Consider the following 14,521-nt stretch of genomic DNA (forward strand, 5'->3'; position numbering starts at 1 on the left):
GTATTGGGGGACTCAGGGCCCTGCACCCCTGGCCTCCTGCGATTTACCATGACTCTCAGCCAGCCAGTAAAGAAGAAGGTTTATTTGGATGACAGGAATACAGTCCAAGACAGGTCTTGCAGGCACAGACAACAGGGACCCCCTCAGTTAGGTCCATCTTGGGGTCCCAGGGCATCCCAGCCCCCCTTGGGAGGTCAGAGCAATCTCTGCCTCCCCACCATCTCACCACCCAGCTTTCAAAACCCTTCCTTCAGCGACCCCTCCCACAGCCTTTGTTCAGTTTTCCGGGCCCAGGAGTCACCTGGCCTCCAACCCCTTCCTGGGTTCTCATGTTACAGGCTCAGGTATTTGCCCTTGGGCAGACTCCCATTCCGCAATGCAGACTATCCTAGCAACACTCCCCTGTCAGCATTCACACACCACAGTAAGAACAGACCCAGTTTGTCACATTCTCTCTCTTGGTGAGGCTTGTTTAAGAATCTTTAGGCATAAAGACAGATTTCAGAGTGGTAGCCATGTTAGTCTGTATCAGTAAAAAGGAAGAGGCGTACTTGTGCCACCTTAGAGACTAATAAGTTTATTTGGGCATAAGCTTTTGTGGGCTAAAACCCACTTCATCGGATGCATGCAGTATAAAATACAGTAAGAAGATAGATATATACACAGAGAACATGAAAAAATGGGTGTTGCCATACCAACTCTAACGAGACTAATCAATTAAGGTGGGCTATTATAAGCAGGAGAAAAAAACTTTTGTAGTGATAATCAGGATGGCCCATTTCAAACAGTTGACAAGAAGGTGTGAGGAACAGTAGGGGAAAAATTAGCATGGGGAAATAGTTTTTACTTTGTGTACCCATCCACAATCAGTCTTTATTCAAGCCTAATTTAATGGTGTCCAGTTTGCAAATGTGACATTATCGGTGATACTGTTCCTGACAGCTTGTAGTCCATCTTTGTGTGGAATGTTGGTGTAGAGGGCTTCTACATCCACAGTGGCCAGAGTGGTGTTTTCTGGAAGATGGATGTAGGAGCCCTCTACACCAACAGTATCCTTGATAATGTAACAGTAAACCTGGTGGCTGAACTTTGTGACTTAATCCTCACCCACAACTATTTCACATTTGGGGACAATATATACCTTCAAGTCAGCGGCACTGCTATGGGTACCCACATGGCCCCACAGTATGCCAACAATTTTATGGCTGACTTAGAACAATGCTTCCTCAGCTCTCGTCTCCTAACGCCCCTACTCTACTTGTGCTATATTGATGACATCTTCATCATCTGGACCCACGGAAAAGAAGCCCTTGATGAATTCCACCATGATTTCAACAATTTCCATCCCACCATCAACCTCAGCCTGGACCAGTCCACATAAGAGATCCACTTCCGGGACACTACAGTGCTAATAAGCAATGGTCACATAAACACCACCCTATACCAGAAACCTACTGACCACTATACTTACCTACATGCCTCCAGCTTTCATCCAGACCACATCACATGATCCATTGTCTACAGCCAAGCTCTAAGATACAACCGCATTTGCTCCAATCCCTCAGACAGAGACAAACAGCTACAAGATCTCTATCAAGCATTCTTAAAACTACAATACCCACCTGCTGAAGTGAAGAAACAGATTGACAGAGCCAGAAGAATACCCAGAAGTCACCTACACCAGGACAGGCCCAACAAAGAAAGTAACAGAATGCCACTGGCTGTCACCTTCAACCCCCAACTAAAACCTCTCCAGCGCATCATTAAGAATCTACAACCTATCCTGAAGGACAATCCCTCACTCTCACACATCTTGGGAGACAGGCCAGTCCTCACTTACAGACAGCCCCCCAACCTGAAGCAAATACTCATCAGCAACCACACACCACACAACAAAAACAGTGACCCAGGAACCTATCCTTGCAACAAAGCCGGTTGCCAACTCTGTCTACATATCTATTCAAGGGCCACCATCATAGACCTAATCACATCAGCCACACCATCAGAGGCTCGTTCACCTGCACATCTACCAATGTGATATATGCCATCATGTGCCAGCAATGCCCCTCTGCCATGTACATTGGCCAAACCGGACAGTCTCTACGCAAAAGAATAAATTGACAGAAATCAGATGTCAAGAATTATAACATTCAAAAACCAGTCGGAGAACACTTCAACCTACCTGGTCACTCAATTATAGACCGAAAAGTCGCAGTTCTTCAACAAAAAAAATTCAAAAACAGACTGCAACGAGAAACTGCAGAACTGGAATTAATTTGCAAACTGGACACCATTAAATTAGGCTTGAATAAAGACTGGGAGTGGATGGGTCATTACACAAAGTAAAAACTATTTCCCCATGCTAATTTTTCCCCTACTGTTACTCACACCTTCTTGTCAACTGTTTGAAATGGGCCATCCTGATTATCACTACAAAAGTTTTTTTTTCTCCTGCTGATAATAGCCCACTTTAATTGATTAGTCTCGTTAGAGTTGGTATGGCAACACCCATTTTTTCATGTTCTCTGTGTGTATCTATCTATCTATCTATCTATCTACCTTCCTACTGTATTTTCCACTGCATGAATCCGATGAAGTGTGTTTTAGCCCACGAAAGCTTATGCCCAAATTCATTTGTTAGTCTCCAAGGTGCCACAAGGACTCCTCGTTCTTTAGCCATAAAGGGGCTTTGCTGGCATGGGATCCCGTAAAGTAGCTGCAGACTTAGGGGTTGGAAGAAGCTGCTGAATCCCAATCATTTGCATGGAGCTGGCACATTCTCTGTATGCACTTGTTTAGCAAACAAAGTTACAGCTGGTGCATGTCTGATTCCGCTCCCCCGGCGTCTGTCATTGCTTCTCCCCTCACCGCCCCGACGCCTGGCTCCGGTAACAAGCACGACGCGAGCTGCCGCTGGCTGAAGCTGGAGGCCGCTCGCTCTCTTCTCTCGGGCCGCCACTGAGGGAACGGCCCTGCACTTGTCGCCATGGCAACCGCGTTGTTGATCCTGGCAGCGAGCGCAGCCTTCGGAGGAGCAAGACGCTGCCGCCGCTGCTGCAACCGCCCAGGCCCGCTCTGGCCCCGTTTGCCCCTGTAGGGACACGAGCCCCCGGCCCCTTCTGGGGTCCAGGCAGCGGAGCGAGGTGAAGAGGGACAGGGACCACCCCTCCTTTCTCTGCTGTGTCGCCCTCCCAGCAGGGAGCGGGTGAGGGGCTGTTACAGCCTGTGCCGCCCTCCCCAGGGCCTGGTGCTCGTGGTGGGGCAGCAGTAAATGAGGGGGGCGTGCTGCCTTCCCCGTGGCAGGGGGCAGGGAGTGTTACAGACTTTTATATGGGGGAAATGTGAGGGGGGAATAGGGGATGTTGGTTTTATATAAATGTACTTTGATGGTAACTTTCTGCATTTCCAATTCTGCTTTTAAGCCTGAATTTGTGCGTGCCAAAGAGCTTACTCCATTATAGTCTAGCTTCTTTTACTGCTTGATCTTGCAGTGAAATTCTAATCCTGTATTCATGTCATCAGAGTTGTTTCTCCTCCCCTCCATAGCTTGAGTCTCTTCCCTGTCCTCATTAGAACACTTAGGCTACATCTACACTACGGGGGTGGGGGGTCGATTTAAGATAAGCAAATTCAGCTACGTGAATAGCGTAGCTGAATTCGACGTATCACAGCTGACTTACCCCGCTGTAGGGACGGCGGCAAAATCGACCTCTGCTTCCCGTCGACGGCGCTTACTCCCACCTCCGCTGGTGGAGTAAGAGCGTCGATTCGGGGATCGATTGTCGCGTCCCAACGGGACGCAATAAATCGATCCCCAAGAGGTCGATTTCTACCCGCCGATTCAGGCGGGTAGTGTAGACCCAGCCTTAGCCCTTGAGTTACTGTCGAAACTCACTCATCACCATCCTGTGGCTTGGCTTTGTCTTTTACAACATAAGCCTCAGTCTAATCTGTGTCCCTGAGTTTTGCTTTCCACAAGGTTTGTCTCTAGGACCTCCTGTGTCTTAATTTCCTCTCCCTAGAGAGCCACTTTCACATCCTTCATAGCAGTGGTTCTGAACCAGGGGTACATGTACCCCTGGGAGTATGCAGTGGTCTTCTAGGGGGTACATCAACTCATCTAGATATTTGCCTAGTTTTACAATATGCTACATAAAAAGCACTAGCAAAGTCAGTACAAACTAAAATTTTGTAGACAATGACTTGTTTATACTACTCTATATACTATACACTGAAAATGTAAGTACAATATTTATATTCCAATTGATTTATTTTATGATTACATGGTAAAAATGAGAAAGTAAGCAATTTTTCAGTAATAGCACACTGTGACACTTTTTTGTATTTTTATGTCTGGTTTTGTAAGCAAGTAGTTTTAAAGTGAGGTGAAACTTGGGGGGTACCAAGACAAATCAGACTCCTGAAAGGGGTACTGTAGTCTGGAAAGGTTGAGAGCCACTGCTTTATAGCTTGGATGGAGTTAATTAGACATCTGGTACAATGAATCAGCAGAATTTTATGCTGTGGACTAACTGTGGATCAGCAGAACCGTGCCACCCATTTATACTCTATTTTAGATTTTGCATGCTCTGTACATTGTGGAACACAAAGCTGTAGAGTATGCAAAATGTGAATTAAATGTGCAGACTAGTAAACCAATTACATTGGATCCCCTGATTTCAAAATATTTCAGCATATGTTGTTTAACTATGTATAACTTGATTTTCATTAAGTGAGGCTAGAAGTGTGTGTGTGTGTGTGTGTGTGTGTTTAGTTTTGTCTTCTCATTTGTGCCTATACAGAGTCCCTGCCTTGAAGAGTTTACAGTCTACAAGGGGGGGCGGGACAAACAAATGGAGAAAGGTATATCATATAAGCAAAGTTGGCATGGTGCTGACAGGCACGTGTGTAGAAGCAGAGCATCAGAATTCAGGACCCTCACTTTTGCTCTTAGGCTGGCATGAATTGGATGTGCTGAGGCAGAGGTACAACCAGTCCCAAGGAAGCTAATTAGCATCTGCCTGTCTGTCTGTCTTCCTGTCTTTTGAAATTGCTAAAAAAAAGAAAATAAATAGTCTCTGTTTGTGTAAGTAAACATCAGCATTGGCAGATGTCATGTACACCTTGTACACAGTAGGTTGCATGTCAACCTCTTATACTAGATATGGACTGCCTACAGAGCTTCCTTCCCAGAGAAATATATGCATTCACTGTAAGATCATTAAGGCCTGGTCCCCACTAAGTCCCCAAATCGGACTAAGGTACGCAAATTCAGCTACGTTAATAACGTAGCTGAATTCGAAGTACCTTAGTCCAAACTTACCGCGGTCCAGACGCGGCAGGAAGTCTCCCCCCGTCGATGCTGCGTACTCCTCTCGGCGAGCTGGAGTACCGGCGCCGACTGTGAGCACTTCCGGGATCGATCCGGGATCGATTTATCGCGTCTTAACCAGACGCGATAAATCGATCCCAGAACATCGATGGCGTGCCGCCGGACCAGCCGGTAAGTGAAGACTAGGCCTTAATCATGCACTGCCAGGAACTGCTGTTGTGAGTTTCAGTAAGGTATCAGAGTAGCAGCCGTGTTAGTCTGTATCCGCAGAAAGAACAGGAGTATTTGTGGCACCTTAGAGACTAACAAATTTATTAGAGCATAAGCTTTCGTGGAAGAAGTGGGCTGTAGTCCACGAAAGCTTATGCTCTAATAAATTTGTTAGTCTCTAAGGTGCCACAAGTACTCCTCTTCTTTTTTCAGTAAGGTATGTTGTATATGGCGCCACCTAGTGGCTGAACAGGAGAATGTAGTTTAACATTCCATTTCCCCACTTAAGTTTTACATTCCTACCATTTACAAAATTTACACTCTTCTGCTATCTTTAAAGTTCAGTATGGATCAGTCTGTTAAATATCTCTGAATTGTACTGTCTCTGAATCATTTCTAATTACACGACCCTAACATGTTACAATTTGGTCATCCACTAGTTGCAATGACGGGCTGTGGTCGGTATGGAATCTTTGAGTCATCATCTTCTTGTTCTGCATCTACCACCAGTACAGTTTGCTCTGTTGATCTTTCTGAGGCACAAACTGAATATGTCTGTAGTTTCTGTTGAACTCTCCATAGTTGGTTTCATCATGTAGGATCTGGGTGATGAATTCTTTAAAGCAGCTGGAGTTGTCCATTTTTTTTTTCTTCATCCAGTGTGACACAGTCACCAGGTTCTATGCCAGGCAGTTCTCTAACTGACATCTATTATAAAAGTGTTCATAAGATCTTTTTGGCTTTTTATTTTGGTCCTCTCTTCATATATGACCACTTTGGAGATAGGTTCTTTCCCAGAGTTGGAACAGTAGTTCCAAATTGTCTTCCTATCAGGAGTTGTGCTGGACTGTATCCAGTAGCTGTTATCGGTGTTGATCTGTAGTTCAGAAGAGCAAGGAATGGATCCTCCTGCTGTAGGATTTTTTGGGGGGCTGTCTGTACAGCTCTTTCAGCCATTCACTTGTGCATAATGTGGGCTGCTAGTAATATGGTCCAAATCATATTTCATTTTGAATGATAAACTCTTCTGCAGTAAATTGTGGTCTGTTGTCTGTCACTAGTTGGTCTAGAATACCGAAGAGAGCAAAAGTGCACGTCCGGTTCTCAGTAACACTGGGACATGTTATGTCTTTCTAGTACATTATTTCTAGGTACTTGGAAAAATAGTCCATTACAACCAGGTAATGATATCCTCTGAAAAATTGCATGAATCTGCAGTTAGTCTCTTCCAAGCAGGGTGGATATCATTTAAATCAAATTGATGAAAATCATTATTTAAATCACTAGTCAGGAAGACTCAGTTTAATCACGGATTTCTACATAAAAGTGCATTCTTGTTGGTTGTTATAACCTTAATACATATTCTTCACAACTCAGAGATACATACAGGTTTCATTTTTAGAAGGTACACACTATACGTTTTTAAAGTGATTTACTTTGAAAACTTTTCAGATTAGTTTTACAGCTATATCAGAAAATGAATGATTGGTTATTTCATTTACCAAAGGCAATTGAAGCAGATATTTATGAAGTAATTGGGAGGTGAACTATCTCCAATTCAACAGGTTAATCATTAATATTTGGAGGATTTTCTTGCCATGCTGTATTAGGAAGAAAACATCACCAGACAGACATTTAAATTGTTTTATTAACTAAAACAACAATGTTGTGTATTCTGGATTTTTTTCTTCAACAGCAAACATGTAACATTTTAACAAAACAAGCATATGAATTTCTGAATTTAGTTAAACATTCAAGTTTTTTTTTAATCAGGTTTGTTTTTTGTTAAAATTGTTTTTAACTAGAATAGTTAAATAAAATATTTAAAAAAGAAACAAAAATTAAATCGACTGTGTCAGCCAGGTCAACATGAGATACTTAAAACATTGGCTTTTGCAGCTTACTCAGTCATCTTCACCTTCATTTTCCTGTTTGTTCATAATCTGGAAAATAAAAACAAGCTTTCCTGCTTTTTCAGGTCTCAAACAATTTCTCAATTTGGAATGAATTAGTCCAAGGGAAGAAAATATTCTTTCTACACTGGCAGAAGAAGATACTGCTGTTAAAAGTGAGATTATCACTTCAACAGTCTTTGAATTCAAGTGCTTATGTGACTTCCACCAGTTCACTGGTGTGACTTTCTTTAAAATATCATCAGCAAACATTTATTTCTTGAATGGTTCTTATTCCCAAACTGGGTCTCTTTTACGGCCTGCTGCCATTATAGGTTTTCCCTTCTAGTGAAAGAATGGTATGATAGATCTCAAATCAATGAAGGCTACACTCAGAAAGACCTCAAGACTTCTGGAATATGCTGCTCAAAACAGTTTCACTTTTGTTTCTACTACCTATCCCTCCCTTCTCATATTTATCTCCACACTTCTTCTCCTTGTCCAGATCTATTCCGCCCCCAACAATCTTATATTTATTGAACTTTTTGAAATTTTGAATTTTTAGAAAGAGGTAAGGGATTGACTCTGTGTACACAAATTTGCAGAGGGACAATAGGGTTGAGGTCTGTTATTTCTCACCTCTCTATATTATTTATTTATTTAAAACATTTTTGCTGTTAATAAGCATGTTATTTCTGGAGACAAAAATCCATAGTTTGAGAACTGCAAAACTAAGCATCTTTGATGATATCTTTTAGACCAGGGGTCGGCAACCTTTCAGAAGTGGTGTGCCAAGTCTTCATTTATTCACTCTAATTTAAGGTTTTGTATGCCAGTAATACATTTTAACATTTTTAGAAGGTCTCGCTCATTAATTCTATATTATATAACTAAACTATTGTTGTATGTAAAGTAAATAAGGTTTTTAAAATGTTTAAGAAGCTTCATTTAAAATTAAATTAAAATGCAGATCTTATCAGTTTAGTGTGATCCTTGGCCTTGCTTTTCCTTGCTGAGTTTTCCAATGTCTGGCACGTATTTGGATACTTTAAGGGTATGTCTACACTACGGGATTAATCCGAATTTATATAATTTGAATTTTGGAAACAGATTGTATAAAGTTGAATGTACGCGGCCACACTAAGCACATTAATTCGGCGGTGTGCGTCCATGTACCGGGGCTAGCGTCGATTTCCAGAGCGTTGCACTGTGGGTAGCTCTCCCATAGCTATCACATAGTTCCCGCAGTCTCCTCCGCCCATTGGAATTCTGGGTTGAGATCCCAATGCCTGATGGGGCCAAAAACATTGTCGCGGGTGGTTCTGGGTACATCCTCCCCCCCTCTCCAGGGAAGCAACGGCAGATAACCGTTTCGTGCCTTTTTCCTGGGTGAACAGTGAAGACGCCATAACACGGCAAGCATGGAGCCCGCTCAGCTCAAGACAGCAGTCATGAACATTGTAAACACCTTGCGCGTTATCGTACAGTTTATGTTGAACCAGAACCTGCAAAACCAGGCGGCGAGGAGTAGGCTATAGCAGCGTGGCGGCGAGAGTGATGAGGACATGGACATGGAATTCTATCAAACCATGGGCCCTGGTGCTTTGGAGATCATGCTGTTAATGGGGCAGGTTATAGCCGTGGAACGCCGATTCTGGGCCCAGGAAACAAGCACAGACTGGTGGGACCGCATAGTGTTGCAGGTATGGGACGATTCCCAGTGGCTGTGAAACTTTCGCATGCGTAAGGGCACTTTCATGGAACTTTGTGACTTGCTTTCCCCTGCCCTGAAGCGCCAGAATACCAAGATGAGAGCAGCCCTCACAGTTGAGAAGCGAGTGGCGATAGCCCTGTGGAAGCTTGCAACGCCAGACAGCTACCGGTCAGTCGGGAATCAGTTTGGAATGGGCAAATCTACTGTGGGGGCTGCTGTGATGCAAGTAGCCAAAGCAATCACTGAGCTGCTGCTACGAAAGGTAGTGACTCTGGGAAATGTGCATGTCATAGTGGATGGCTTTGCTGCAATGGGATTCCCTAACTGTGGTGGGGCGATAGATGGAACCCATATCCCTATCTTGGCACCGGAGCACCAGGGTACCAAGTACATAAACCACAAGGGGTACTTTTCAATGGTGCTGCAAGCATTTGTGGATCACAAGGGACGTTTCACCAACATCAACGTGGGCTGGCCGGGAAGGGTTCGTAACGCTCGTGTCTTCAGGAGCACTAATCTGTTTAAATGGCTGCAGCAAGGGACTTACTTCCCGGACCAGAAAATAACCACTGGGGATGTTGAAATGCCTATAGTTATCCTTGGGGACCCAGCCTACCCCTTAATGCCATGGCTCATGAAGCCATACACCGGCAGCCTGGACAGGAGTCAGGAGCTGTTCAACTACAGGCTGAGCAAGTGCAGAATGGTGGTAGAATGTGCATTTGGCCATTTAAAAGGTCGCTGGCACTCGTTACTGACTCGCTCAGACCTCAGCCAAACCAATATCCCCATTATTATTGCTGCTTGCTGTGTGCTCCACAATCTCTGTGAGAGTAAGGGGGAGACCTTTATGGTGGGGTGGGAGGCTGAGGCAAATCGCCTGGCTGCTGATTATGCGCAGCCAGACACCAGGGCGATTAGAAGATCACACCAGGAAGTGCTGCGCATCAGAGAAGCTTTGAAAACCAGTTTCATGACTGGCCAGGCTATGGTGTGAAAGTTCTGTTTGTTGAAAACCCACCCCCTTGATTGACTCATTCCCTGTAAGCAAACCACCCTCCCCCCTTAAATCACAGCTTGCTTTTAAAGGAAATAAAGTCACTATCGTTTAAAAATCATGTATTCTTTATTAATTGATTATAAACATAGGGAGCGAACAGACAGGGTAACCTGGGTGAGGTTTGGGAGGAGGATAGGAGGGAAGTAAACGGCCACTGAAAAAATTCAATATAATGGCAGCCTTTTGGTTGGGCAATTCACTGGGGTGGAGTGGGAGGGTGTATGGAGCCTCCCCCCACGCGTTCTTACACATCTGGGTGAGGAGGATATGGAACATGGTGAGGGGGGGAGGGAGGTTATACAGCGGCTGCAGCGGCAGTCTGTTATCCTGCTGCCGTTCCTGAAGCTCCACCAGACGCCGGAGCATGTCCATTTGATCACGCAGCAGCCCCAGTGTTGCAGCCTGCCATCTCTCATCTTGAGCATCCCTCATGACCTCACGTTCACTGGCATCTTTTCTGTATTTAGATACCGTGTCCTTCCACTCATTCAAATGAGCTCTTTCATTGCAGGTGTATTCCATTATTTCCGCGAACATCTCGTCTTGCGTCCTCTTTCTCCGCCGCCTTATCTGAGATAGCCTTTGGAACGGAGGAGGGAGGCTTGAAAAATTTGCAGCTGCTGGAGGGAGGGTTGAAAAAAAGGAAAGAAGTTTTTGAAATGATACATTTTACAGAACAATGCTTATACTCTTTCATGGTGAACAACACTATTCACATTACATAGCACATGTGATTTCAGTACAAGGTCGCATTTTCCATCTTAATATTGAGTGCCTGTGGCTTTGGTGTTAGAGATCACAGACGCAGGTCCGGGCAACAGAATTCAGCTTGCATGCGGCCATGGTAAGCCATTGTCTTTCGGCTTCTGCGTCCTCCTTTCCCACATACCAAGCAAAGCCCGTTGACTGCTGCGGTTTTCCTGTTAACCTTCAGCAGCAGAAAACAAACTAACCCCCCCCCATCCAATTCTCTGGGATGATCGCTTTATCCCTCCCCCCCGACCATGTGGCTGGTATCAGGGAAGATCCCTGCTAGCCAAACGCGAAAAGCTCAGGGACAATTCCCCCTCTCCTCCCCCCCCCGGGCTTGGCTAACTGCAGGGAAGGATTTCTTTTCAGCCACAGGCAAACAGCCCAGTAGGAATGGCCACCTCTGTCCCCTTAATTAAATTCCTGTATTTCAACCAGGTTACCATGAGCGATATCACTCTTCTGAGGATTACACAGCAAGATAAAGAAAGGATGTTGCTTGAATGCCAGCAAACACCGGGACCATATGCTGCCAGGCTTTGTCATGCAATGATACCAGATTACTTGCTGCAAGCATGGCGCGGTCAAGAGTCCTACCATGGAGGATGGAATAAGACTGCACTGACCAGAAACCTTGTGGCAAGGCTTTTGGAGTACCTCCAGGAGAGCTTTATGGAGATGTCCCTGGAGGATTTCCGCTCCATCCCAGACACGTTAACAGACTTTTCCAGTAGCTGTACTGGCCGCGAATGCATCCCAAGTCCTCAGGGCAAAGTAATCATTAAAAAACGCTTGCTTTTAAAACAAGTTTTATATTTTAAAAGGTAAATTCACCTGAGGTCCCTTCCATTGGGTCATGGTCTTGGATACTGGCTTGGGAGGGTTAGGAGGGTACTTCAGTGAGGCTGAGAAAAAGATCCTGGCTGTTGGGGAGAATGGAGTGCTGTGTGCTCTCCGCAAGCTCATCGTCCTCCTCCTCCTCCTCCTCCCTGTCCGCAGAATCCTCAGGTGTAGCTGAGGAGATTACCCCCGCCTCGGAATCCACGGTCAGAGGTGGAGTAGTGGTGGCGCCCCCCGCTAGAATTGCATGCAGCTCGGCATAGAAGCGGCACGTCCGCGGCTCTGACCCGAAGCTACCGTTTGCCTCCTTTGTTTTTTGATAGGTTTGTCTGAGCTCCTTGACTTTCACGCGGCACTGATCTGAGTCCCTATTGTGGCCTCTCTCCATCATGCCCTTGGAGATTTTTTCAAAAGTTTTGGCATTTCGTCTTTTCGAACGAAGTTCAGCTAGCACTGAATACTCTCCCCATATAGCGATCCATGCTGGTGCTCTTTTTCGATTATCGGCCTGCATGGTTACCTGTGCTGATGAGCTCTCTGTTGTCACCTGTGCTCTCCTGTGCTGGGCAAACAGGAAATGAAATTCAAATGTTCGCGGGGCTTTTCCTGTCTACCTGGCCAGTGCATCCGAGTTCAGATTGCTGTCCAGAGCGGTCACAATGGTGCACTGTGGGATAGCTCCCGGAGGCCAATACCATCAAATTGTGGCCGCACTAACCCTAATTCGAAATGACAATATCGATTTTGGCGCTACTCCGCTCGTCGGGGTGGAGTACAGAAATCGATTTTAAGAGCCCTTTATTTCGAAATAAATGGCTTCATTGTGTGGACGGGTGCAGGGTTAATTCGATTTAATGCTAAATCCAAATTAAAGTCATAGTGTAGACCAGGCCTAAGCTGCACACAGGCTTCTGAGTGATCAGTTGTTAACTGGCTCCAAGAGGGACAGAGGACAGATTTCATGTGTGAAAATACCTGTTCACACAGGTATGTGGATTCAAATGCTGAAAGCATTGCAAACGCAATTTTCTTCAAACAGTTAAATTTCACTGGCAGGGACATCCAGCAGGTCAGAATACAGGCCCCAGGATCTCTCTCAGTAGTTTCAAGTGCACTCTGCAGATCTCCAAACTTTGATGCCCACAATTCTGAGCAGGGCCGGCTCTAGGCACCAGCAAACCAAGCACGTCCTTGGGGCAGCACATTTTCAGGGGCGGCATTCCGGCCATCTTTTTTGTTGTTGTTGTTGTTGTTGCTTCGGGCGGCAAAAGCCTAGAGCCGGCCCTGGCAGCAGCACCACGTCATGCGTGGGGGGGCGCCCTGGGGCCGCTGTGGTTCATGCCATGGGGGAGCAGGGCCCGCACCTTGTGGCTGGGCCGGGCAGGCTTAGAGCAGGGGACACTTGGACTGGGGGCTGCCCCGCGGGGCACAGGGAGCTGCCGGCAGGTGCCGCATGGCGGCCACCCCCCAGCGCTGCAGCCGGGGCTGGACAAAGTGGCCCGAGCTATCCAGGGACTGCGGCAGGGCAGCCAGAAGCAGCAGCGGGGCCATAGAGGCCGGGGCGCTGCCGTGCGGGGCCTGCGTCCCGCTCTCCGGGGCTCTGCTCCCTCTGGGGCTACCCTGCCCCGGCTCCTCAGTCCCCTCTCGGGGCGGTCCCCCGGGTCTGCCCTCCCGAGTCCCATCGGTCCTGGAGGCGGGAGCCCTGGCTGGAGGGACCCTGGGCTGAGGTGCGGCCCGGGAGCCCCACTGCTTACCCTGACCCTGCCAGCGCCGGACCAGCTGGAGGCAAGAGGGGAGTGGGCGGAGTCAGCACTGGTTGGGGGGAGCCCAGGGCTGGGGCGGCAGGGGGTGGGGGAGGGAGAGAGAGCCCAGGGACTGGGGTGGCAGGGGGTGCGGGTGGGGGAGGGCACTGGTGGTGGGGGGGACGGTGTGAGATCCCAGGGCTGGGGTGGGAGGCAGCCAAAAATTGTTTTGCTTGGGGCGGCAAAAAACTTAGAGTCAGCTCTGATTCTGAGCTTTTTAACTGAATGAGCTGCATTTCGAAATCTTCAGCATCCATCCACTGAAATACAGACAAATCCAAGTCGCTTTCATTGAACTTTTCAGGTTTAATTAGAAAAGAAAGAATTGGGCCAAATCTCTGGAAATCTTGAAATCTGTCAGAAAATTCTGATTCCAGTTCTTGCATGTACATTCTAATCGCATCCGCACTGACAGTGCAACATGTTGATAGCTCTTATGTGTTGGAAATAGCGGAAAGTCGAAGTTTGAATATCCTGAGAAAAAACTGCTAGTTTTACAATAAATGCCTTCAGGCTTCATAAAGATCCAGAACTGTTTGCCCTGCACCCTGGAGACAGAGGTTGAGTTCGTTTAGGTGAGCGGTGATGTCAGTTAGAAACATGAGCTTACACAGCCATTTGTCATCATCCAGTTCAGGGTAGTTTTGTCCTTTTTCGGACAAAAAGGCCTTGATTGCATCAAAACATTTTACAAAGCGCACCAAAACCTTGCCACGACTTAGCCACCAAATGTTGCTGTGAAGTGGAAGTGGAATATAAGCGCTGTCCATCTCTTCTAGCAGTGCTTGAAACTGTCTGTGAGTCAAAGCAGATCGAGCAACAAGGAAATTCACAATTCGCACCACTGTATTCATCCCATTATTAAGCTCTGAATTAGAAATTTTAGCACACAGGTTTTCTTGATGGATGATACAGTGAAAT

This window comes from Malaclemys terrapin, chromosome 7, assembly GCF_027887155.1.
Source record: "Malaclemys terrapin pileata isolate rMalTer1 chromosome 7, rMalTer1.hap1, whole genome shotgun sequence".
NCBI classification, from domain to species: Eukaryota; Metazoa; Chordata; order Testudines; family Emydidae; genus Malaclemys; species Malaclemys terrapin.